Below are 24,400 nucleotides of genomic sequence, written 5' to 3' on the forward strand. Positions count from 1 at the left end.
GTAAGAGCTAGGGCCACCAAATTTGGTATGCAGATTTCTTTTACCATAACTTAAAGCAAGGTCAGGTTTGGTTGTGCCAGGACAAAGGGATATGGGTGGGATTTGATTGTTTCTCATAAATTTACAAGGGAGGGATCTGGCTTGAGAAACAGTTATACTGCAGAATGACCACAGCGGGCATAACTGGATGGATAACCATACCCAGAGAGTAGTTCTTAATGGTTGTCAATCCTGCTGGAAAAGTATAAAAAGTGGGGTTCCACAGGGGTCTGTGTTAGGACCTGTTCTGTTCAATGTCTTCATCAATGATTTAGATATTGGCATAGAAAGTACGCTTATTAAGTTTGCAGATGATACTAAGTTGGGAGGGGTTGCGACTACTTTGGAGGATAGGGTCATAATTCAAAATGATCTGGATAAATTGGAGAAATGGTCTGAGGTAAACAGGATGAAGTTTAATAAGGACAAATGCAAAGTGCTCCACTTAGGAAGGAACAATCAGTTTCACACATACAGAATGGGGAGAGACTGTCTAGGAATGACTACAGCAAAAAGGGATCTAGGGATTATAGTGGACCACAAGCTAAATATGAGTCAACAGTGTGATGCTGTTGCAAAAAAAGCAAACATGATTCTGGGATGCATTAACAGGTGTGTTGTGAACAAGACACAAGAAGTCATTCTTCCACTCTACTCTGCACTGGTTAGGCCTCAGGTGGAGCATTGTGTCCAGTTCTGGGCACCACACTTCAAAACAGACGTGGAGAAACTAGAGAGGGTCCAGAAAAGAGTGACAAGAATGATTAAAGGTCTAGAGAATGTAACCTATGAAAAAAGGTTGAAAGAACTGGGCTTGTTTAGTTTGGAAAAGAGAAGATTGAGGGGAGACATGATAGCGGTTTTCAGGTATCTAAAAGGGAGTCATAAGGAGGAAGGAGAAAACTTGTTCTTCTTGGCCTCTGAGGCTAGAACAAGAGGCAATGGGCTTAAACTGCAGCAAGGGAGGTTTAGGTTGGACATTAGGAAAAAGTTCCTAACTGTCAGGGCAGTCAAACAGTGGAATAAATTGCCAAGGGAGGTTGTGGAATCTCCACCGCTGGAGATATTTAAGAACAGGTTAGATAGACATCTATCAGGGATGGTTTAGATAGTACTTGGGCCTGCCATTGGGGCAGGGGGCTGGACTCGATGGCCTCGCGAGGTCCGTTTCAGTCCTAGTGTTCTATGATTCTATGATAAGGGGCCAGCGATGGGGACTGGGACACTATTACCTCATTGGGCCAGCAGGGAGCAGGGATGAGAAAGGACAAAGGGACAGCTGTCTATTCTATATTTCAAAGAGATTGTCTGTGTGTCTCTCTGTCCATCAGCTGGGGTATGTACACCCATCCCCCAGCTGTGTCTGCTGCAATTACAGTGGCCATAGACAGGTGTTTCTCACCTGGCTTCAATCTGCTGCAGTGAGAGAGGGGCGGGGTTGTCCTCTCTCTCCCTAGGACATCCTGAATACCAGACTCCTCATCCCCAGCCCCACCCCAGAACAATGGTTTAAATTAAGAACAACTCTCATTTGAGTTAACTATCTGAGTAATGCCAGGTAATTTTTCTAGTACTAGATTTTTCAGTAATAACGCATGAGCACTTCACTGTATTTCCAAATCTCTGTGCAGTTACACGTATAACCTCTTAGTCTGAGAGAATTTTAATTTGGTGGCTGTTCCCATTCCAATGAATAAATTAACTTACTATGTTCTTAAGTTTGCTTGTGTCTGTTTAACATGGCATCAGAAAGGCTAAGACATCCTAGCTGTTTCATATGTTGTTTTTCAAAGAGCAGAATTTTCTTCCCTCATTTTTAGACAGTATAGATTTTCTTTTTAATTAAAAGTAGCAGTAAAAAACTGAGACCGCATGGAAAACTCATCTCTGTATGAGACTGACAACCTATCAATAATTTAAATGTTTCGTTCCTACTGGTATAGAAACTGAATTAGAAAGAAGTCAGAATTAGATAAAACATTCAGTGCATTTCAGGTTATATTTAACTCTGAGGGAATAAAAATAATTTTTTTGCACAGAAGTGAAAAGAAGAAGGAAAACGGCTGTGCCTCCTGTTCTGGTTTCTGAAGATTGAGCTAAGCATTTCAGTAGTAAGTGACACACTGAATGTACGGCTTGAAATGTTTCTGAATTATAATCAGTGCTACCCACAGTATCCACATTCTTATGGTAATAAGCTGTTACCTGTTGCCCTCAGTTATTCTTGGGTTACTGAGTATAATTTAACAGTTTCAAAATGTAGTCAATTGTACAGAGGGGAAAAAACAAAGGAGGAAAAGAAACTGAAACTCAAGCCATTAGAAATGTAAGTTTAAATGCCCTAAATGATCTCAGCCGCACAGTTTGAACTGTCTCTGCTGCCATCAATGTCATTGCTGTCGCCCCTAGAATACAAAGTACCTTCTGCACTGCAAAATGGGAATGACAGTGTCATATGACATTGATGGAAAATGACTTTCCAAAGCGGTGTGTCTTTTATGTCTTGCGGGACTTTTTGAATTCAATGTCTATGAACTCTGGATTTGTAGCCATCAAAACAAAATGGATGAGTCCTTTGTTTGTTCCTAATTCACAGCCTAGTAACAGGCTGAAGCTATAAAATGTAGTCCAGCCCAGGGTTCAGCAGTGTTTTGAATCCAGGGCAATATCTAATTTTCTACTGGTAATAATCTTTAGATTTTTCAGCTCTGACGAATTTAGAAGGAGCCAAGTGAAAGAACAAGAAAATCTATGCATTTAGTTAATTTACCAGAGAACTGAGTTGATATTGCACTAGCAAATTGTTAGCCGGTGGCCGGGTAATGTGCGGTGAGGTACTCCCCTGGGTCCTAAACAACCCAGTTTTTTACTGTTAGAGCAGGGAGCTGCTAGCACTCTCACCTATGGCCTGGCTGTAGTAACCAAACGGTTAAAGTTCTTTTTGTTGTGCCGGCTGTGTTGGAGTGACAAAAGGGTTAACAGCAGTCAGGCTCAGATCTTAACTAGTTACAAGTTTATTAAGCTACAGTTATAAGCGTGTGGTTACAAAAGGCTATTGTCTACTTCTTATATGCTAGCAAAGTACAGGTGTTAACAAGTTACGTTACAATCCAATACAAAGATATCTGTTACCATCTAACACAATGATATCTTGATACAACGACGTCTAGTTACAGAGCTCTAATTCTTTAGCTGTGCACAAAAAAAGAACAGAGACCTAGCATGGGTATATCTTACCCTCTCTGTGTCTCTCGACACCAGCATAGCCAAGCCGAATCGGTCACTCAGTTCTGCGGAAAGACGAATACGAGGTTGGGCGTCCCCAGTTGTGGACCTCGGGAGGCAATCACCTGACCTGACCAGCAGGTAGTTGGTGGAATGCACTCAAAGTTAGAGTTCTGCTGGGCCCATCTTTTATACCCCTTTTTGGGTTACGTATTCTCTTTCTTATCTAAGGTGCCAGATCATACTGGTCTGTCTTTGTGATGCCAGTTTGTTACAAGGGCAATTCTTACTTTATTTGCACTTGTAAGACAGGAGATAAGCAATTTAAGAGTACAGGACATTCTTTTTGCGGGGGCGGAGATTTCCCCTTCTGGGATGGTTGTGTGGTCATCAAATTCATCAATGCCAGCTGGGGTGATTTCCTGATGGTCCCCCCTCCCCTTGTTGACAGTTTGGCCTGTTAGCCTTTTATCTGTACTTTCTGCTTCTCAGGGTCACGATGAGCTAGCACATCTGGGCCTCAATGAGGGCATCAAAGACTGTGCTGTCAGCAGCCATTTCCGTGCCCTGTGTGCTCCTCAGTGGGGTCAGGGGGCAGCGAGCAAGCTGGCTTGTAAGGGGGAGACTTTGTCTAGCTACACAAATGTCAAACTCAGTGCTTACAGTGGGTATAAGTGAATATTTTGCATATTAGTTTTTATGCATTAAGATGCCACAGTTTACTAATATAGCATTAAACCTTCAAGCTGAGAATCCCAGTTTTTTACAAATGTTAATAAATGAAGCCCGATTGTTACTATCAGTTGTAGACGAGTATTAATAGCCCAACATTATGCACAGGGCATCTACAGCAGAGACTGCTGAAAGGATTTGCCTAAATTCCTATGAAGAGTGGCAGATATTATTTTAATTCCCTAATCTCCTGTTTCCTAGTCTTGTGTTGTAATCATTAACATATCAAATTCATTGTGCAAAAAGACCCAACTGTATGTTTAATTATTTCCAAGGGGCTGGAGGTACACAGTGAAGGCTTCAGACTTTTTTGGTACAGATTGTCTTGTGAGATTGCAAAAAGGTCCAGGGTATGCAGAAGGTGAAGTTCATCATGCATTTAGCATCACTGGAGAAAAACGATGCAGGGCACTTTTAGAACCAGTGATAGTTCTTCCCTGTGTTTATTTGGGTAAGGCAATAGCTCCTGTTGAACCAATTTCTGTTGGCAGGTAAGACAAGCTCTTGAAACATACTACAAGACTTTGCAGCCCGTAACCCCCTGCACAATAATATTGTACGGTTTGTGTCCAGAACAGGAACAACTGAGTATTTTAAAGTATCATAACTTGGTTTTGACATTAACTTTCAGTTGTGTCCTACCTAGCTTCAGTCATTTTGTAAGTGAAGACAGTGCTGCCATAACTCAAGTTGTGGCTAATTAACATCAGTATAATATAGGCCATGGCTGAGATTTTCAAGAGCACTTGACTGTGAGATGTTTGCCAAAGGCTCCTCACCTTTTTTGAAAATCTTGGTTTCAGAGCTTTGCCTCAGTTTTGGAAAAATTTTGGGCACCTAAAATTAGACTCCTAAATTCAAAAGTAGTCAGCTAAAGAGATTGCCCAGTTGTCAAGACTGCAAAGCTCTCAGCAGTTTCCATTGGCCCAGCTCCTCAGGTTGTGGCAGTTAGTGTAGCTCTGTTGAACACTAGGCACCATTCTCAAAATTGTGATATTAGTGTTATCTTTTAAAGACAAGTCTGCAGATGAGGCATATGAGTACAATCACCCTATCAGAGCTGACCAGGCAGTTTGAAACCTCCTGCACTAGATCATCGGATGAAATTGCCCATTTTACTTTTTATTATCCTTTTGTCCATCCATTACTGCTCCTTGATCAGCCTGTCCATTGTAGCTCACTCCCAAGTGTTGAGACTATGACATCAGAGCTGAGGGACTAATGCAAAGGACAAATTACTACAGAGATATAGGTAAGCAGCTGTTCTTGAAACCTACCCCCCAGCTGACCTGTTAGGTTTCAGATACAGCAGATTTGATCTATTGCTGTCTCATTGTCATTGTGCCATTAGCATGAAGAGAAATGGCAGTAGTACTTTCCTCGGGCCATATTCACTTCTGGAACCCAAACTAAACTGTAGCTCCCACACCATTGACCTGTGCGAAACACAATCTGTGCAGTGGTAAAGAACAAGGGCCACAAGAGGTGAGTGTGAGGAGGAGCATCAGCATCTCCTCAAACTGCAGCACAGCTGGAAAAGTACCATCTTTGGGTACCTCCAGAGACATCTTTTGAAGCAGTTTTACCAAAAATTCTTCAAACAAATTACAGGCAGAGTCTTTTTCTTCACAATCATTATTGTACTCCAAGAAAGGACAAGACGCTACCCAGCACTATCTCCACTAGAACAGGGAGCATTATCTTGCTTTGCAGCCTGTACTGCATTTAGCCGCAGCAGATAAATTAAAGCGGGTTAGTGGATCTCTCTTATTTACATATGTAATGGTTTTGTTCCCATTGCACATTCTTTGTCACAGCCCTGACCTCATCTGTGAAACTGGCTGTCATCTAGTATTTGTGTTCAGAGTCAACACTGACAGTCATGGAGTGCAAACTATAACTAAATGGTCAAGAGGTCAGTCCAGAAATGTTTTCCCTAAGGCATCATGCAAATAAGTCCTTCACTTTAAAAGCATTTGAACAAAAAAATCTGCTAAAATCAACTAAAATGACATCAATAAAGTTACCAATAAAATTGGTAGGGGGCTAATGAAACTAGATTTTTTTTTCAGTTAGCATCATAGTTTTAGTTAATGTCCATTTTAAATGTTGAAACAATGTTGTTTAATTGTTTTATATTATTAAGGCCAGATCTTGTAGCTGTTACTCGGGCAAAACTACTGTGGATTGCAGGGTGCGGTACAGACAATGAACCAGAATCTAGTTGCACAGCAGAAAACCTGTAGGAAGGAGTTGTACTTTGCTGGCTTCCTCTCAGCATCTGGGCAGACTTGCCTTGTGAGATGCTAGTAAGAAAACATTCCAGGAGAGGCTCTGAAGAACACAGGGTAGGCTCAGAAACAACTGTGCTCTACTCCTAGTGGAAATACTATGTGAGGTAGGGCCTGAGGTGACCAGTGCTATTTGTATAATGTGACAAATTTCATTTTAGATGGTTGAGAGGACCATTTTTTGATCTTCTTGGTCTACTGAGTTTTTAAAATGAATGCTGAATTATTGTCATGAATCCTGACTATGCTAAAGGGTCTTTTGTGAATCGATAAATGCAGATGGGAAATGTGATTACAAATGCAGTCTTAGCCAAGAGTAAGAAATCATAAATGTTAATCTCAATTTAATATACTGGGCCTGATTTTAAGTACCCGGTGTGGGCATATATTCATGGCATTTCTTCAGGTTCTTTGAGAGTTTGTGCATGCTTGGTAGGTGCCTTTTATACACATGCATGTGTAAAAGCTATTGAGTTGGCCATACGTTTGCTCATTCACAATTTTTTGAAAAATATGCTGATGCTGTTTGTCATTAAGTCTCCCAGGCTACGTCTACACGTGCACGCTACATCGAAATAGCTAATTTCGAAGTAGCGACATCGAAATAGCCTGTTTCGATGAATAACGTCTACACGTCCTCCAGGGCCGGCAACGTCGATGTTCAACTTCGACGTTGCTCAGCCCAACATCGAAATAGGCGCAGCGAGGGAACGTCTACACGCCAAAGTAGCACACATCGAAATAAGGGAGCCAGGCACAGCTGCAGACAGGGTCACGGGGCGGACTCAACAGCAAGTCGCTCCCTTAAAGGGCCCCTCCCAGACACACTTTCATTAAACAGTGCAAGATACACAGAGCCAACAACTAGTTGCAGACCCTGTATATGCAGCACGGACCCCCAGCTGCAGCAGCAGCAGCCAGAAGCCTTGGGCTAAGGGCTGCTGCACACGGTGACCACAGAGCCCCGCAAGGGCTGGAGAGAGAGTATCTCTCAACCCCCCAGCTGATGGCCGCCATGGAGGACCCCGCTATTTCGATGTTGCGGGACACGGATCGTCTACACGTCCCTACTTCGATGTTGAACGTCGAAGTAGGGCGCTATTCCCATCCCCTCATGGGGTTAGCGACTTCGACGTCTCGCCGCCTAACGTCGATTTCAACTTCAAAATAGCGCCCAACACGTGTAGCCGCGACGGGCGCTATTTCGAAGTTACTGCCGCTACTTCGAAGTAGCGTGCACGTGTAGACGCAGCTCCAGTGTGATAACGCTTTTCCCATTATTGTAACATTACCAGGCCTGTAAGAGATACAGGAACATATTCCTATAGTGGTGTCAACTCCCTCCAGGAAGATTCCTGTCAGAACATCACAAAACCAAAATATCCTACTTTTCCAGCCATATCACCTGGCTACCTGGAAAACATTGGTAAGAAAAAGTACATTAAACACATGAGCACTCAAATGCAGCTTCCTTTTACTCTGAGGTGCCTTCTGAAGAGGAGACTGCTGAAAAAGAACAAAGCCCTTTTCAGGGTGGGGCCCTCAGATGTTATGTCTGGGATTTGGGAATAGAGGCAACTCAGTTGAGAACTTTGGAATGAAGGCAACTTTGAAAATTCAGGATTATATACTTAGATTGAAGCAGCGGCCTTAGGAAGAAATGTGTTGCAACACACATACCTCAGAAACCATAATAACAGAGAGGTAGCCATGTTAGGCCGCGTCTACACGTTCACGCTACTTCAAAGTAGCGGCGCCAACTTCGAAATAGCGCCCGTCATGGCTACACATGTTGGGCGCTATTTCGAAGTTGAAATCGACGTTAGGTGGCGAGACGTCGAAGTCGCTAACCCCATGAGGGGATGGGAATAGCGCCCTACTTCGAAGTTGAACGTCGAAGTAGGGCACGTGTAGACGATCTGCGTCCTGCAACATCGAAATAGCGGGGTCCGCCATGGTGGCCATCAGCTGAGTGATTGCGAGACGCTCTCTCTCCAGCCCCTGCGGGGCTCTATGGTCATCGTATGCAGCAGCCCTTAGCCCAGGGCTTCTGGCTGCTTCTGCGGCATCTGGGGATCCATGCTGCATGCACAGGGTCTGCAACCAGTTGTCGGCTCTATGGATCTTGTGTTGTTTAGTGCAACTGTGTCTGGGAGGGGCCCTTTAAGGGAGCGGCTTGCTGTTGAGTCTGCCCTGTGACCCTGTCTGCAGCTTTTCCTGGCACCCTTATTTCGATGTGTGCTACTTTGGCGTGTAGACATTCCCTCACAGCGCCTATTTCGATGTGGTGCTGCCCAACATCGAAGTTGAACATCGACGTTGCCAGCCCTGGAGGACGTGTAGACGTTATTCACATTGAAATAAGCTATTTCGATGTAGCATGCACGTGTAGACATAGCCTTAGTCTATATTGTAGCAAAACAAACCAGCAGTCATGTAGCACCTTAAAGACTAAGAAAATAATTTATTAGGTGATGGGCTTTCATGGGACAGACCCACTTCTTCATAGCTGGAGATGTGAAGAAGTGGGTCAGCCCCATGAAAGCCCATCACCTAATAAATTATTTTCTTAGTCTTTAAGGTGCTACATGACTGCTGGTTTGTTTTGTTAAAAAACATGGCAAATAATTTAAATACCCACACTAATTGCACAGCAGTTTAATATGAATTTCTAGTGAGAAGTGCATTCTGCAACATTGATAGGAAAAAAAAAGAAAAGGGCTTGTCTGGTCGTTTGTTGTTTTTAATGCTATGTGCAGAAGCTCTAGGGAGAAAAGGCTGAATGAGAGAAAATGCTCTAAGATTCAGATCCTGCTTCCACTGATGTCAGCAGCAAAAATCCCATTGTGGATTGGGGTTCAGGGTCAGGACATAAGTTGGACAAGGTGGTCCCTGTTCCAAACCACAGTTCCTTTGTCTGAGTGTTTATTTGCCATGAGGCATGTATTAACTCCATGGATTATTTATTCCTAGAACTGCTGGGCTGAATTAGGAGTAAAATAAATAAAGTATTGTAAAAGCATGGACAGAAAGACAGCTGCTGTGGCTCATAGCATAAATATTAGCCAAAAAGCCTGGACATGATTGTGCCTGTAACATGCAGGTCTTGGCTGAGGGGAGCTATGCTGCCCCAAATGGAGTTCTAGGAGGCATCATGCCTTGAAAGAGTACTGTGTCTGCTCCTTTCTGTGGCCAGCCAGTTGCACTCATCGGTGCAGGTGGAGGGGAAGGAACCCTGGACCTACATTTTCCACAATCTCTCCTTTCCTGTCCTATCTGCTTTCTGTACACATGTACACTCTGTCCTGTGCAGCCGTACAGGGAGGGGAGTGGACTGGGGAGTAGAGCTTTTAACCATCCTGCAAGATGGTATAGGATTTACTGACGATATAAGCCTCAATTAAGCATAACAGGTAAAATCAAAACATTAATCAAACCTCCTCTAACGTAAAAACAAGGATATAGTTTGAAGTGAATATTTTATTAGTGCAGAAATGAATATGACTTGAAATAGCATTTGACTAAGAGTGAATGAAGTAGAACATAGTGTTTGATTTTTTTAATGCCTGTAATAATGAAAGTATTGTCAATCCAGTACACACAGAAAGGGAACCAGATGAAAGCTTCCTGTAATTACGTAGCCTGTTCTCTTTACAGCTTGCAAAGGAAGACAAGGTATTTATTTTATTAACTGAATCACTCTGATGTATTTGTACATGAAAACAGTAGGAGCACCAGAAACCACTTGGAGATGAGTCTTAGGATAAAGACAGACATCAGATCTTTCACACACTTTTTTAAAAGTTTCCTTCAGAGCATCAAAAATTCATTGATTAAAGGGCATGAAATAAAATTCTGAACAGACCATTTTCTTTAAAATGTATATATGGGCAGGAAAATGCTGCTGGATTAATACACCAAAACTTGGTAAGATGACATAAATGATCCAATAAAATAAAAGTAGCTCTAAGTGCCAAAATATGCATTCCTAAGGCTCCCATAGCTATGCAGCACACCCCTCTTTGTCCACAGGCTAGAATAAAAAAGCAGTTGAATATACTGAAACAGTGCACCTCCTTGTCCTCCCCACAACCTGACAGTGGGACCAGGAGCAGCAATGTCAGGGAATAGCGCTAGACAGAGAGAGCAAGACAGCAGAGGAGCTCCAGGACCAGAAAAACACAGGACAGAAACACCAAACCAGAAGTGAATAGAGACAGGAAATTAAAGCCCCATCTCAGAGAAAAGTTAGAAGTACAGAGGGATGTGGGAATTATCCTTTCCATGTAAAAATCAATTATAAGAATCCAGAGGGAGGGAATTATTGGACCTGGTCTGGGTCCTTCACATATAGCCATTGCTATGTTTTATATCTGTACTCTAGCTATTGATTGCTACTGAGAGCATCGCTGTTTTAAGTTTCTACAGCATTGATATTTCCAGCTTCTTAATCTACAGAATTTTGTTTTAAAAGCGATCTGTAAAATAATAAAAATAATAAATAATACCCAGTTTTTACAGCATTTTTAAAATGTAGATCTTAAAGCATTTACAGAGGAAGTGAATGAATTTCTCCCCATTTTTCAGACAGAGAAACAGAGGGAGCCAACTAGAACTAGGAAGCAGATCTCTTTAGTTCCAGTCTAGTTCTCTATTCACACCATTGTTTGCCCTTTATTATGCAAGAGAAAATTCCTGAAAGGCACATTTTTAAATGAAAGGGATATAGACATATAAAAGTCAGCTCTTGTTCTCCCAGTTTTTCCTGAAAAATGTTATTGGCAACTGGAGAACGACATGTTTTATGAAATCAGAAGTAAAAACCTAGTAAAACCAGGTTAATCAGTAGAGGAAGTTGTTTTTATTGAAGGTGTTTATTGCTCTGGGCTGTTTCTGCTCATCCTTACATAAATTCTCTCCTAAGGGAAAAAGTTCAGTTTGTTTTGGTACCAGTTTAACTATTTCAATCAAGATCGATTTTTTAACCAAAAATAGTTATAAAATACTTGGTATGAATGCAATGAAACTGTTATAAAAGTGCCTTATATTTGGTATAGCTTATACCAATATCACTGCATCAGTTGCAGGGAGATGTATTAGTTGCAAACTTTTACAGTTAAAGCGGTACAAGAAAAGTGTATAGGAGAAAATGCATAAGAAAGAGATTTGGGCCCTGGCCTTTCAATTGACAGCAAAAGTTCTTCAGCAAAACCATCCTTCTGAGATAACTCAAAATCAAGAGGATTTTGAAAAATAACATAAAAAATGTTCAGTCCTTCATAAATCATGGGATAGACTTTCAAAAAGGCTCAGCACCAGACTTCTTTTGAAAATCTGACCATAAATATTACAATTGGTGCTACTGAATCTTGAAGTCGTTTGAAAATCTGGCTTTGAACTCTTTTGAAAACTTATCCCCATAAAAAGTAATCCAAAATAGGATGCAAATGACCTTTCCCCTTGCAGGTCCATTTTAAGTGACACCTGGGGACCTGACCGGTGCTGAACAAGAGAATTTGCTGGACCACAGGAGGTCAATATTGTCTAGTAGCATTACCAACACTTTCATTGTTTACTTGGCTCTTAGAAGACATTTAGGGGTAAATTACAGCTAAATAACAGCACAGAACACTGAGAGCCAAGACTGGTGGCTGTAAACAACCTTTATGGGTCATGGGAAACTTGGCCATACCCATGACAAGTGGTCATCTAGCTAATTAAAATCATGCAAGATTACAGCTTTTGCCTGACGAATGAGTTCTGGATTAGAGAGATTCAACCTGTGCTGTCCATAGCTATTCATATTCAAAGTAAACTGTTTATTGTGAGAATAAAAATGTTTTCAGCTTCAAAGTAGTAAGACAAAAAATATTAAATATTAATGATTACTTTGTGATCAATGGAGATTGGGGTCAACCATGTGAGAACTGATGCTGTACATCATGTTAGTTTTTTATTATAATTAATGGATTTGCATTGTTTGTGAAAGCTATGTTTCTTTCTAACTTCATGTATTTCAAACCACAGGAAAAAAAAAGCAGTTAGGCTGTGTCTACACTAGCTCCGACATCGAAGGGAGTGTGGTAAGTAGGGTGTCGGGAGATTATTAATGAAGTGCTGCAGGGCATATGCAGCATTTCATTAAGCTAATTCTCCCCCATGGCAACTTCTAAGTGCTGGCTTTCATGGGGCCGTGGCTCAGCCACGGGTACTTTGAAGCACCTGGGCTACTTCGAAGACCCTTTACTCCCTCAAATTTCTGGGGGGTAAAGGCACTTAGAATTACCACAGGCACTTCAAAGTGCCCACAGCTACACGCATGCTGGCACTTCGAAGTTGCTATGGGGGAGAATTAGCCTAATGAAGTTCTGCCTATTCACCACAGCACTTTATTAGTAATCTCGCATTGCCCTGATTAACTTGCTCACTTCAAAGTTGAGGGCAAGTGTAGGCAAGCTCTTAAAGAATGAATGTCTATCAATGACTATATCAAGCCACTGGTCTTGTTGGAACTGAAAGTTAAAACTGCTAAATGTCAATGCTAAATCAATGTTTCTTTATGACCTTATCATCAGATGATGAACTGAGTTATCATGTAGGTTTGGTTTCCAGTGGAGTCATTGAGAAATATTACTGCTGCAGTTCAGTAAATAAGTCAATGTCCATGCTAGCTCCTCCTGTCTTTTCCTTAAGTCACTATAGGATTCAAACAGCAGCTCAGCTGTTAAGTGCTGTTTATCAATTGATGGATTTCTTTGTATTCCTCAGGATGGTCCTTTAGGCATCAGGTTTGATTTGCTTCATGTGGTAAAAGCTGCTTTTATCCTCTGAACTTTGGCTGGCTGGCATTTCTCGTTTGTTCGTCTTCACTGACATCCTTTGGCAAGTGGTGACTTGACCTGCTCATTAAATCAATATATATAACAAGAGAAATTGCTTTCTTTTCCCCTTCCAGCAAAGTAAGCTGGCTATGGACTTATGGCTGTCTCGTCTTGTCAGTGAAGTATGTTATTTAATCTGCAGTGATGTGATGAACATTTTTCATTTCTTGGTTTCATTAGCATTTTCAGGTTGCCATGTTTCTGTCTGGGTTCCTTAGGCCATTGATTGGTTCTGCTTTTATGGAGCCTCAGCTATATTATTTATGGAGGCTGCTATGCAAGATCAGACAAAATAAGCCTGGGTCCTGAACATCAGCCCCAAATCAGAACCAAATTCAAAGAAATCTTCTCAGATATTCACACCAAAGTACGCTTAGCAGGCTTTTACATGGGTTTCTTTGTCCTATCTTGCTCCAACTACAACTAAATTAAATTACTAAAATACTAACGAAAACCTTATCAAACAGTTCTGTTATGCTGACCAAAGCAGGGAATTCTGGGGAAAGTCTGGAAAAAAAGCCTGATTTTATACAACTTCCGGCTGTAGCCTTGGCCAGCACAGTTAAGTAGTTTGCCAAGAGAATGCTTACAACCCACCATATTTCTAGGGCTGTGTGTACACTTGTTCTTGCTTGACACAACTTTTGTTATTCTTGGGTGCTTAATAAAGTTTTGCCAAGGCAAATGCCAGATGCATCTGACGAAGTGGTTTTTACGTAGGAAAGCTCATCTCAAATTAATCTGTTACTCTTAAAGTTGCCCCAGGACTGCTTGTTGCTTTTGCGGATACAGCCTAATGGTTATTTACCCTTTGTCAAAGATTTCTGAAGTTTTTGAAGCATGCCTGGATCTGTAACTCTTCTGGATTCTTAGGTGTCCAGAAGTACTTTTCACATTTCCACCGAGCCAGATTATCTATTGCAGTCTTTTCTTCACTTTGGGAATTTTTTCCTTTATGAGCTCCCCATTCTACAAAGTTCTCTAATTGCACTGATTCTATTGCCTTCAGGGTTTACTCCAGGCTGTTGTTGGCCACCTCTTTCTTCATCTGAGACCAGTGGATGTGCTTGAACTAACAGTCCCAAGAATTACTCTAGCACTAGATAGTCTCAGTGAATGCCCTTTGAGTCTGGGATTTATTTTTGGCCCAAGACTCACCTGCAGTCTGCTGATATTTAGGGCATACAGCAAATCCCATCTCTTTTATATGATCTCTGTGAAGCAGGGGAAGGAGTTTGTTTGTTATCTTCTGGGCAAGATTATTTTGTTTTTAAATACCACAGTTTTCCATATTGTCCATGCACATGGAGATGTTGCGTTGGGTGCATTGTAAAGCTTGGGTGTAAAGCTAACTCAAGCTGTAAAATGGGAACAATACATACCTCCTTCCCTGTCAGGGGCCTGGTTTATAAAGTAATATTGCTTAAGAACTTTGAGGATTCAAAGGACTATGGAAGCGCTAAGTTACATTATTGGCCCTGAGCAGGCATCTCAGAACAGTGAAAGTTTAACTACAAGGACAGCATTTGGGAAGAGGTGCCAACCCTTGATATACATACCCCAGGACACATCTATTACATCCTTTGTGCACATAGAGAAAAGCATGTAATTTCAGTCCCAATTACTTCTATTTCAGATGACAGAAGCCATCGAACAAAGAACTCTTGTTGCCAGAGGAAGAGAAGTCACTACACAGACGACAAAATCACAGCATCTTGCCTACATTTACTTATTCCATATACTGTGCCTGGCATATGTTGTTTCATACCAGTTCCTAATGCTGTTGAATGTACAGTCCATGTATGCATCCTTTACCATCAGTAGGAGTCATGATATGGAAATCGTGATACCATTTAGGAAACTTTATGGTTAATGCATGGGCAGTGGGGGGACCCTAGGTCTGGGGAAGGCAAGTCCCCAGCCCTTGCCTCCACTTCAGCCCAAGATCCCACCCCAGCCTCCCATGCCTCCATGGAAGTAAAATCTCTCCAACTGTAGGGGCAACACGCCCCCTCCAGCTTTAGCAGCCCCATGGGTAAGTCCAGACTCCCCCAGCCCCAGAGCACAGGGAAGATCTAGCAGCACATATCTCCAGCCTCCATGGAGTTGAAACCCAGGCAGGCCCAGAAGACTTGGGGAGCTGCATGAAAGAGGAGAGGGGAGGCTGGGGGCATAGTGTGGGTAGGACCAGCCTGGCATTTTGGGAAGGCATTGCCTTCCTCTGCCTCTTACATCCACTTCCCATGGATTAATGTCATGTGAACCATAGACAGGGGGTTATGTTTAGGAATTAGCTGCGAGCTTTTCAGGGCTTTTTATTCCTAATGACTAGGTTACCTAAAGTTATCCTGCAAGGAGAATAGCAGCTAGGAGAAAATAAGGCAGATAATCCTCCTCTGTACCGTTAATTAGCATATTTAGCATATCTTTGTGCTTACCACAAGTTGACCTCCTGTCTCCTGCCCCCACGTTAAATATAATGAATCATTTACATTTTACACAAGGATATTAGGCAACAAATTAGCCTAGAAACTTCAATTAATCATAATCCGAACTAGACCCCTGGGAGGAGATAACCAAACAAACAAACTTCTTAACATGTAGCTCATTTCCCGAGCCATGCCGACTGGCAAGACTGCACTCATCAGAAAATTACTCCAGTCTAAACAGATGCATAGAGACGATTACTCTGCCCAGCTCGGCTTCTCTCATCACTTAAGGAGAGTCTCAGTCAGATTTGTCACATGCTCCAGGCAGTTTGAATAGCAGTAAATCATATCAATTGCACAGCCTTGTGATGCTGCCTGCCTAACACTGTGCATCTAGAAGGTTAACTAGACCTGCAAATTTGTCAGGAAATGAATGGAAAGCAATATTGTGGTAAAGAGCACCACACGTGACCAATGTACTTTGTCAGGCTCAGGATGCACCCGAAGATTTCTTGCACAGGCAAAGCTAGGACCACAGCCCAGGGCTATCATTGGTTTTGGGGCCCTGTTTTTTTCCTAATTTAAAACAGCATGGGACCAGAAATGAGGGGTTCAAGGTGTGGGACAGAGCTCCAGGCTGGGGCAGAGGTTGAAATGTGGGAGCAGGTTAGGCCTCTGACTGTGGATGCAAGTTCTGGCATTGAGCTGGAGCTGAGGGGTTTGAGGTACAGGAGGGTGCTCCAGGCTGGAGGCAAGGAGTGTGGCATGCAGGAGGCGGGTCAGGGAAAGAGGTTGGAGTTTCTGAAGCATTTTTGAAGGGTCTTGGAGGGAGTTAGGGTGTGGGTGGAGCTCAGGGTTAGAGGAGGGTTTGAGGTGCGGGGCATTTACCTCAGCCAGGTTATACAGCGGTGCTGAGAAAGGCTATTTTCCCGCCATGGGCCCACTCTACTCCCAGCTCAGAAGCTGCCAGCTTATTCATGACCATGGCCCTGGGACTAGGTGGTGAGGGGGCCGGAATAGCTCCACACACTGCCCTTACTTGCTGGCACTGCCCCCACATCCCCAATTGGCTGTGATTCCTGGCTAATGGGAGCTGTGGTGCAGTGCCTGCTGCATGTGGGTGGAGCTTCACCCCCGATCACAGTAAATTGACCCTCACCACTCCAGCCTAGTGGTAGAGGAAGAATGGCAGCACTCAGAGATGCATCCTCCCCACTGCCAACAAGGCAGGGCTGGATTAATAAAGTGTTCTAGTGGCTGTAGTGCAGGTCCCTGAGCTAAGGGAGCCCACAAAAGATCTGGATTTTCTGTAGTGTCCGCCTTAGTCCAGTGCCCTGAACTGCATCCCCAACAGCCTCTGTGTTAATCCAGTTCTGTGTAGGATGGTGTATGCCAGATTATATGGGCACTGGTCTGCTCTGATACATTAGTTCTGGTGTTCCGATATTAAAGGAACAGGAGAAAAATGCAAAATGTGTGTGTGTGTGTGTGTGTGTGTGTGTGTGTGAGAGAGAGAGAGAGAGAGAGAGAGAGAGAGAGAGATGAAAACTATCCACACAGTTTAAATTAAATAAAATACAACTCAAGGCTGTAAAAGACAATTGTCTCTCTCCAGTTCTGAGAGGCCTACAGCTTTCTCCCCACAGGAAGCCAACTCCTGGAGGTAATGTGGACCGGCAACTCCCATTGGCTTCAAAGGGAGTGTTAGGTGTTCCATCTACTCAAGATTTGACCAGATGAATCTGGACAGAGCTGATGTGACTATGCCCCAGTTGATAAGGTTTACACAAGTACATGTGGTATTTATGATTCTTGCCAGCAGTTACTGGAGTGAGATAAAAGAAATTCAGTGGAAGAGGAAGGGAAAGAAACAAATCTATAGAAGTGCATGTTAGCTTTACCAATGTACATAGGATCGATCATAATTCCACTGGCTCAGCCTGGCTACTGAGCCTGAAATACACTGATTTCTTGACTAGGTGCGGGGCCATAAACAAGTTTGACAAAGAAAGCACCAATTTGTGCACTCTGGGAAACCCAACCTTTGAAGAACAGGAAAAATTCTTGCAGCCAGCTCAAGCCAAATAATCTGAGCTCAAACGAGAAGGAGCTGTTTATTTTAGCTTAGTAAATTATTTTGATGCAGGCAGAATGCAGAAATGGACCAAGTAAGTTGCAGCTACTATCCTGATTATTTGCGCCACACCATTCCCATGCTATATTTAGTGCAATTCAGGGTGGAGTGTCTTGACTTAGGCATGTGAGACAAGGAATTTATATAAACAGCCAAACATATGGGCTAAATCCCAGACAGTGTGACCCAGATGAATCAGTGAATTCTAGATGGTCAGGCCAAGACAATAGCGGGGACATAGAATGGCTGGACTGCACAACAAATCTTAAGGCCTCCCAAAACTGGGCAAGGAGGCTCCCACATTAGCAGTGAACTTCCAGAGAAGCCTGCAGCTACATCTCCCTTGCAGAAGTTCTGCACCAGCCACTGAAGCCCTGGGTGTGCAGAGCCAGCCCAGTGGAGCCCAGTGTGTGGGCAGGGCCTAAGGTAGCATGCTGAGAGAAGGTGGTGGATGCTACAGCTAGTTGGAGTGTGGGTCCCTAGACAACCACCTGGCCCTAAGACTGGATCTGTGGGAATGTAAGGCTGAAAAGATTAATGGGCTCATTGTGAGCACCTCAACAAGGCTCAGGAATGCAATAGACTCACTTTGTGCCCCCACAACCAGCCTTCCTAAAGTCAGCTTAGGAAGGTTTGGCATGGGCCAGGAGGCTCTGCTATAGGTAACGCTTGCCCTTGAATACCAGAGAGCATGGGAGTAAATGGGGCATTGGTCTCCGGTGCCATTACTGCTCAATGACAGCTCAGATGTGACTCATATGATAGGTTGAACATCTCTTGTCGGGCCTCCCTGGTTCAGCAACAGCTGAGAACCCCAGCCACAGATGTTGCTAGGGGCTGGAGGCTCAGCCAGTGTGGCAGGCAGCCCTGCTGGCTGGTAGCAGAGCTGCCACTGGCCCTGGGCAGGGATCCTGGGCAGCCAGGAGCACAGAGAGTGGAGCTCCAGCTACTGGGGGTGGGAGGGCAAGGAGTCCCTCTGGCTGGAATGTGTGGCCCCAAGTGGCCTGACTTCCCCTGGTCTGGCAAACGCCCTCATTCATGAAGGCTCAGGTCCAAGGATGCTGGACCAGGGAGGTCCAACGTGTCGTATAAACAAGAGCAGACCTTCTCCTTCCTTTATGGATTTCTAGTCCTACAAAGTCTGATTGTTTGTGCTCATTATGGGAGTGCACAGCAATAGATGTAATTTATCAACAATTGAACGTATGTAACCTGTTTTGTTTTTTGTTTGCTTGTTTGTTTCCTGGTCACTTCTGGTACTGATCTTGTGTACAGTACATGATGTGCAAACCTGAACCATAACAGGCTTTGATATAATAGGCCAAAATCATTGTCAGTGGAACCCTACTGATACCAGTGGAGTTATTTTAGGGCTGTATTTGGTCCATCATTAGGACCTGCAGCACACATTAAAAGCCATGACAGTGCAACCCTCCTGTACCTATGTCAGTCCTAATGGTATGTCTACACGTGTGGGAAAATCAATATTCTGGCGGTCGGTCTTCTGGGGATTGATTTACTGTGCCTACTGGAGACATGCTAAATAGAACTGTCATGACACCCCCTTTGACTCCAGTACTCCTGGCAATTGACAGGAGTAAAGGAAGTCAACAGGAGACCTCTCATTTTGTGGAAGGTGTCAAAAAATTAATTTTACGTAAGTTAACTCCAGCTGCACAATTCTTGTAGCTGGATTTGCATATCTGAAATCTACAGTCATACCCTGAGATACACCCATTTGGGTTATGAGAATTCAAGTTTATGAGGCGTTTGATTTAAATGCCCTACCTCGTCTTACAAGGCATTTCCTCGAATTTACGAGGACCAATTTCAATTTCGTGCTCCTCAGCAGGATGCGGATGCCCTGCAGCGGAAGAAAGGCCGCAGCTCCCGGCAATGGCTGCCCACATCTGCATCCCACCTGGCGCGTCTCTCTGCAGCACTCGGTGACTGTTTCCCAGCGCCCCCGGCCCAGCCTTTACCTGGAGCTGGTTTGGGTCTCCAGCTCGGCTCTGCAGCAGCGGCGTGTCCTGGCCCAGCCGGTGGCTGCACGCTCCCAGGTGTTCCCACAAGACAAAGCTGCTGGGTGCGCAGCCCAGCCCAGCCCAGCCCCGCCCCTGCTGCTTGCTTCCCAGGGGCCAGGGGGCCACCACTGCCTTCCCTGCACAGCTGTGCCTCGGGTGCCACTTGCCGCCTCTGGTGTTCCTTTGCATTTAGCGTCTCGGCCGCTGCTGGCGGGTCCTCTCCACTGCACAGCCCCGCATGAGCGAGGCATCACCCCTTGCCTACTGGGGGCCTCCTGTGCCTGCCTAGCTCCCCGCGTGGCCAGCCTCTGACACTGCCCCCTCCCCACTTAACCTAAGCTGCGCTCAGGCTGGGCTGCCTCCCCATGCCCTGCCCTGCCCTGCCTGCCCCCTTGCACTGGCCCTGCTTCTGCAGCCGCAGGCAGCTACCCGGCTTTGCGCCCCCCCAGGCGCTCTTCGATTTCCATTCTCCTGTCTCTGCAGGTGAACAAACATATTGTAGAGTAATTAATGAAGGGAAGATGCCTTGTTAAGTTGTGTTATGATAACTAATGTTAACTATTGAAGTAATTGTGTTCATTTTAATGGGATTTGGTGTAGTTTTAGCAGAAATGAATGTAAATTTTGGGGCTCAGGAACACTAAGATTCTTTTCCATTGAAATTAATGGTAATTACATTTTCAGCTTACAAGAATTACCCTCAGAGGAGTTTTTCAGGAACGAATTACCCTTGTAAGGTGTGGGGGAAGACTGTATTTTACCTCCTCATGCAAACCTGGCCTCTGGTATGGAGGCTCCTAAGGCCAAACAGCAAATCTTATTGCCTTGTATGTTATAGGATATAAAATGGCCAAGACTTTTCCAAAATGGTTGTTTGACGTAGGGACTATTAAAGTCCGTATTTAGGGACCTAAATAATTCCAACATGCTGCGGACTCAGCCACTCCCAATAAAGTTAGCAGAAGCAGCAGAATGCTCAGTGCTAATTCAAATCAGTAGGCTTCAGCGCTTGAGGTGTCTGTTTTGGGAAATTATAACCTAAAACTTTGGTCCTTCCTTTGCAGAGTACTTTTGTAATTTGGATTGAGAGGGTCAGATTGCCAGGTTCACAGCAGCTCTTTGGGAGAGTAAAGAGCAGTTGAGAGCATTTTATGCTCCCTGTTTACAGAGGTGTGTATTTTTCCTCTGATGTCAACATCTGTGTGTGACAGGAGGGACTGAACATTCTCCGCTCACTATGACACAATTGTATGCTTGTATTCGCTAACAATAATTTTTTAAGCAGAATGGTATCCACTGATGGCTGATAATAGCCCCTAAAAATTGAAATAGATGCTTGTTGAAGTCACCGGTTCAGTAATCATTAAAATATGTCAGTGACTGTCTGCCTTAAATACACAATTTTAATCATGAAAATTGTTGTTACACAAGTTCCAGTCAGGCCCTAACGTAACCATCTCAGAGGAAAATATATTGGGAAATGTATTTCAGGCTAGTGCCTGGAGAATAGCCTAATACATCTTAGCTGTAATAACTGCTTTCCCTGACTAGTTGGGTCACATAAGCATCATAAGAACAGGCTGGTTTCTGTTTGTTTTATTTTTTTCCTCCACACTAATTTTATTTCAGCATGCACCAAATCCTGTTTTTATAACTTATTAATGATAAATTGATCTCAGGAGATGCTGACTCTCAGGAGATGTTGATATTTACAGAAGCTATGTCTACACTACAGCGTTTTGTCGACCAAGTGGGCCTTCTGTGGGCATACCTCAATGAGCATCTACACACATAAAGCATTCTGTCAACAGAGTCTCGACGGAACTCTGCTTTTGCCTCAACAGAGTTATCTTCAAAAATTTGAGGCCTAACACTCTGGCTATGTAAAGAATTTTGATCAAGTGGTTCCTCAGTTTCTTAGAGAGCGTGTGGTATAGATTCTCGCTGTAGTCGGTGTAGTATGTTGATTGTAATAGGTTTTTTCACTGTCAGTCCCTTGGGTACAATGTCTATTTTCTTGCATTTGGAGAGAAAGATGATGTCTGTCTGGATCTGGGCAAGTTTTTTCATGTAGCTGATGGATCTCCATTCCAAACGGCTGAATGTAGTGCCTTGCATGTTGAATAGTAACAGAGAGATAGCTATCAAAAAGAAAAAGCAGTCAAGTAGCACTTTAAAGACTAGCAAAATAGTTTATTAGGTGAGCTTTCGTGGGACAGACCCACTTCTTCAGACCATATCCAGACCAGAAGTTCTGGTCTGGATATGGTCTGAAGAAGTGGGTCTGTCCCACGAAAGCTCACCTAATAAACTATTTTGCTAGTCTTTAAAGTGCTACTTGACTGCTTTTTGTTTTGATAGTGTATAGACTAGCACGGCTTCCTCGCTGTTACTATTCAACATGCAAGAGAGATAGCTGTGTTAGTTTATATGATTATCACGACTATCCCTCTCTCACTGCGGCTGGGTCTACAACACAGAGTTTAGTCGACAGAAGGGGACTTCTGTCGACGTAACTCAGGGATCATCCACACGTTTAAAGCATTCTCTTGACAGGACTGCATTTTCCTCAACAGTATTATCCCTCAAAAATTTGAGGCATAAAAATCTCTGGACAGAATACTGTCGACATAGTGGCTATGTCTACACTAGCACGCTACGTCAAAGTAGCCTATTTCGACGTAAGAACATCGAAATAGGCTACTTTGACGTGTGTCATCTACGGCTACGTCTACACGTGCACCCAACTTCGAAATAGCTTATTTCGATGTTGCGACATCGAAATAGGCTATTTCGATGAATAACGTCTACACGTCCTCCAGGGCTGGCAACGTCGATGTTCAACTTCGACGTTGCTCAGCCCAACATCGAAATAGGCACAGCGAGGGAACGTCTACACGCCAAAGTAGCACACATCGAAATAGGGATGCCAGGCACAGCTGCAGACAGGGTCACAGGGCGGACTCAACAGCAAGCCGCTCCCTTAAAGGGCCCCTCCCAGACACAGTTGCACTAAACAACACAAGATACACAGAGCTGACAACTGGTTGCAGACCCTGTGCCTGCAGCATAGATCCCCAGCTGCCGCAGAAGCAGCCAGAAGCCCTGGGCTAAGGGCTGCTGCCCACAGTGACCATAGAGCCCCGCAGGGGCTGGAGAGAGAGCATCTCTCAACCCCCCAGCTGATGGCCGCCATGGAGGACCCAGCAATTTCGACGTTGCGGGACGCGGATCGTCTACACTGTCCCTACTTCGACGTTGAACGTCGAAGTAGGGCGCTATTCCTATCTCCTCATGAGGTTAGCGACTTCGACGTCTCGCCGCCTAACGTCGAAGTTAACTTCGAAATAGCGCCCGACGCGTGTAGACGTGACGGGCGCTATTTCGAAGTTGGTGCCGCTACTTCGAAGTAGCGTGCACGTGTAGACGCAGCCTACATGTCCTCCAGGGCTGGTGCTGTCGACGTTCAACGTTGAAGTAGCGATGGGGAACATTGAAAGGAGCCGCCCCGGAAGGAAATGCGGAGCATCCACACACACACAAGTGCTCCCCGTCGAAATAAGGGGCCAGCAAAGCCCCAAGCCACTCCCTTAAAGGGCCCCTCCCAGACACACTCGGCCTGCACAGCACGAGATCCACAGAGCCGACAACCAGTTGCAGACCCTGTGAATGCAGCATGGACCCCCAGCTGCAGCAGCAGCAGCCAGAAGCCCTGGGCTAAGGGCTGCTGCATGCAGTGACCATAGAGCCGCACAGGGGCTGGACGGAGTGTCTCTCAACCCCTCAGCTGATGGCCACCAAGCAGGACCCCACGATTTCGAAGTAGCGGGACACGGATCATTTACACATGCCCTACTTTGACGTTCAACATCGAAGTAGGGCGCTATTCCATGGGAATAGCGATTTCGATGTCTATCCGCCTAACGTCGATTTCAACATCAAAAATAGCACACGGCGCTTGTAGATGCGATGTGTGCTATTTCGATGTTGTGCCGGCTACTTCGAAGTAGCCAGCTAGTGTAGATGCACCCAGTGTAGGGTAGACACTTCTATCAACAGAGGGGCTTCCTGTTGCCAGGCAGCCCTCTTTGCAGAGCTGTCATTCCGTTTTCTGACACCAGAGGGCAGTGCAGCATGTCAGTTCTCTGTTGACAGAGCAAGTTGCTGTAGATGCAATCCATCAACAGAATACTGTTGAGACTACCCTGTCAACAACAATTTCTGTCGACAGATGATTCTAGTGTAGACATAGCCCTAGTGTAAACAGGGCAGCCACGTCTACACTAGAAGCATCTGTCAACAAACGTTACTGTCAACAGAGAAAGTGGGATGGCAGTTCTGCAAACAGGTCTGCCCAGCAACCGGAAGCCCCCTCTGGCGACAGATGTGTCTACGAGCACGTCTGTCGACAGTGCTCTGATCACTGAGTGTTATTCCTCAAATTTTGGAGAGATGATACTGTTGAGGCAAATGCAGAGTTCTGTCGAGAATCTGTCAACAGAATACATGCCATGTGGGTACTCCCTGAGTTGTGTCGACAGAAGGCCCCTTCTGCTCACAAAACGCTCTAGTATAGACCCAGCCTCTGAGTATGGTCAAGTGCAGTGTAGACACTTTTGTTGACAGAGAGGGCTTCCAGTTGTTG

This window comes from Carettochelys insculpta, chromosome 15, assembly GCF_033958435.1.
Source record: "Carettochelys insculpta isolate YL-2023 chromosome 15, ASM3395843v1, whole genome shotgun sequence".
NCBI lineage: Eukaryota > Metazoa > Chordata > Testudines > Carettochelyidae > Carettochelys > Carettochelys insculpta.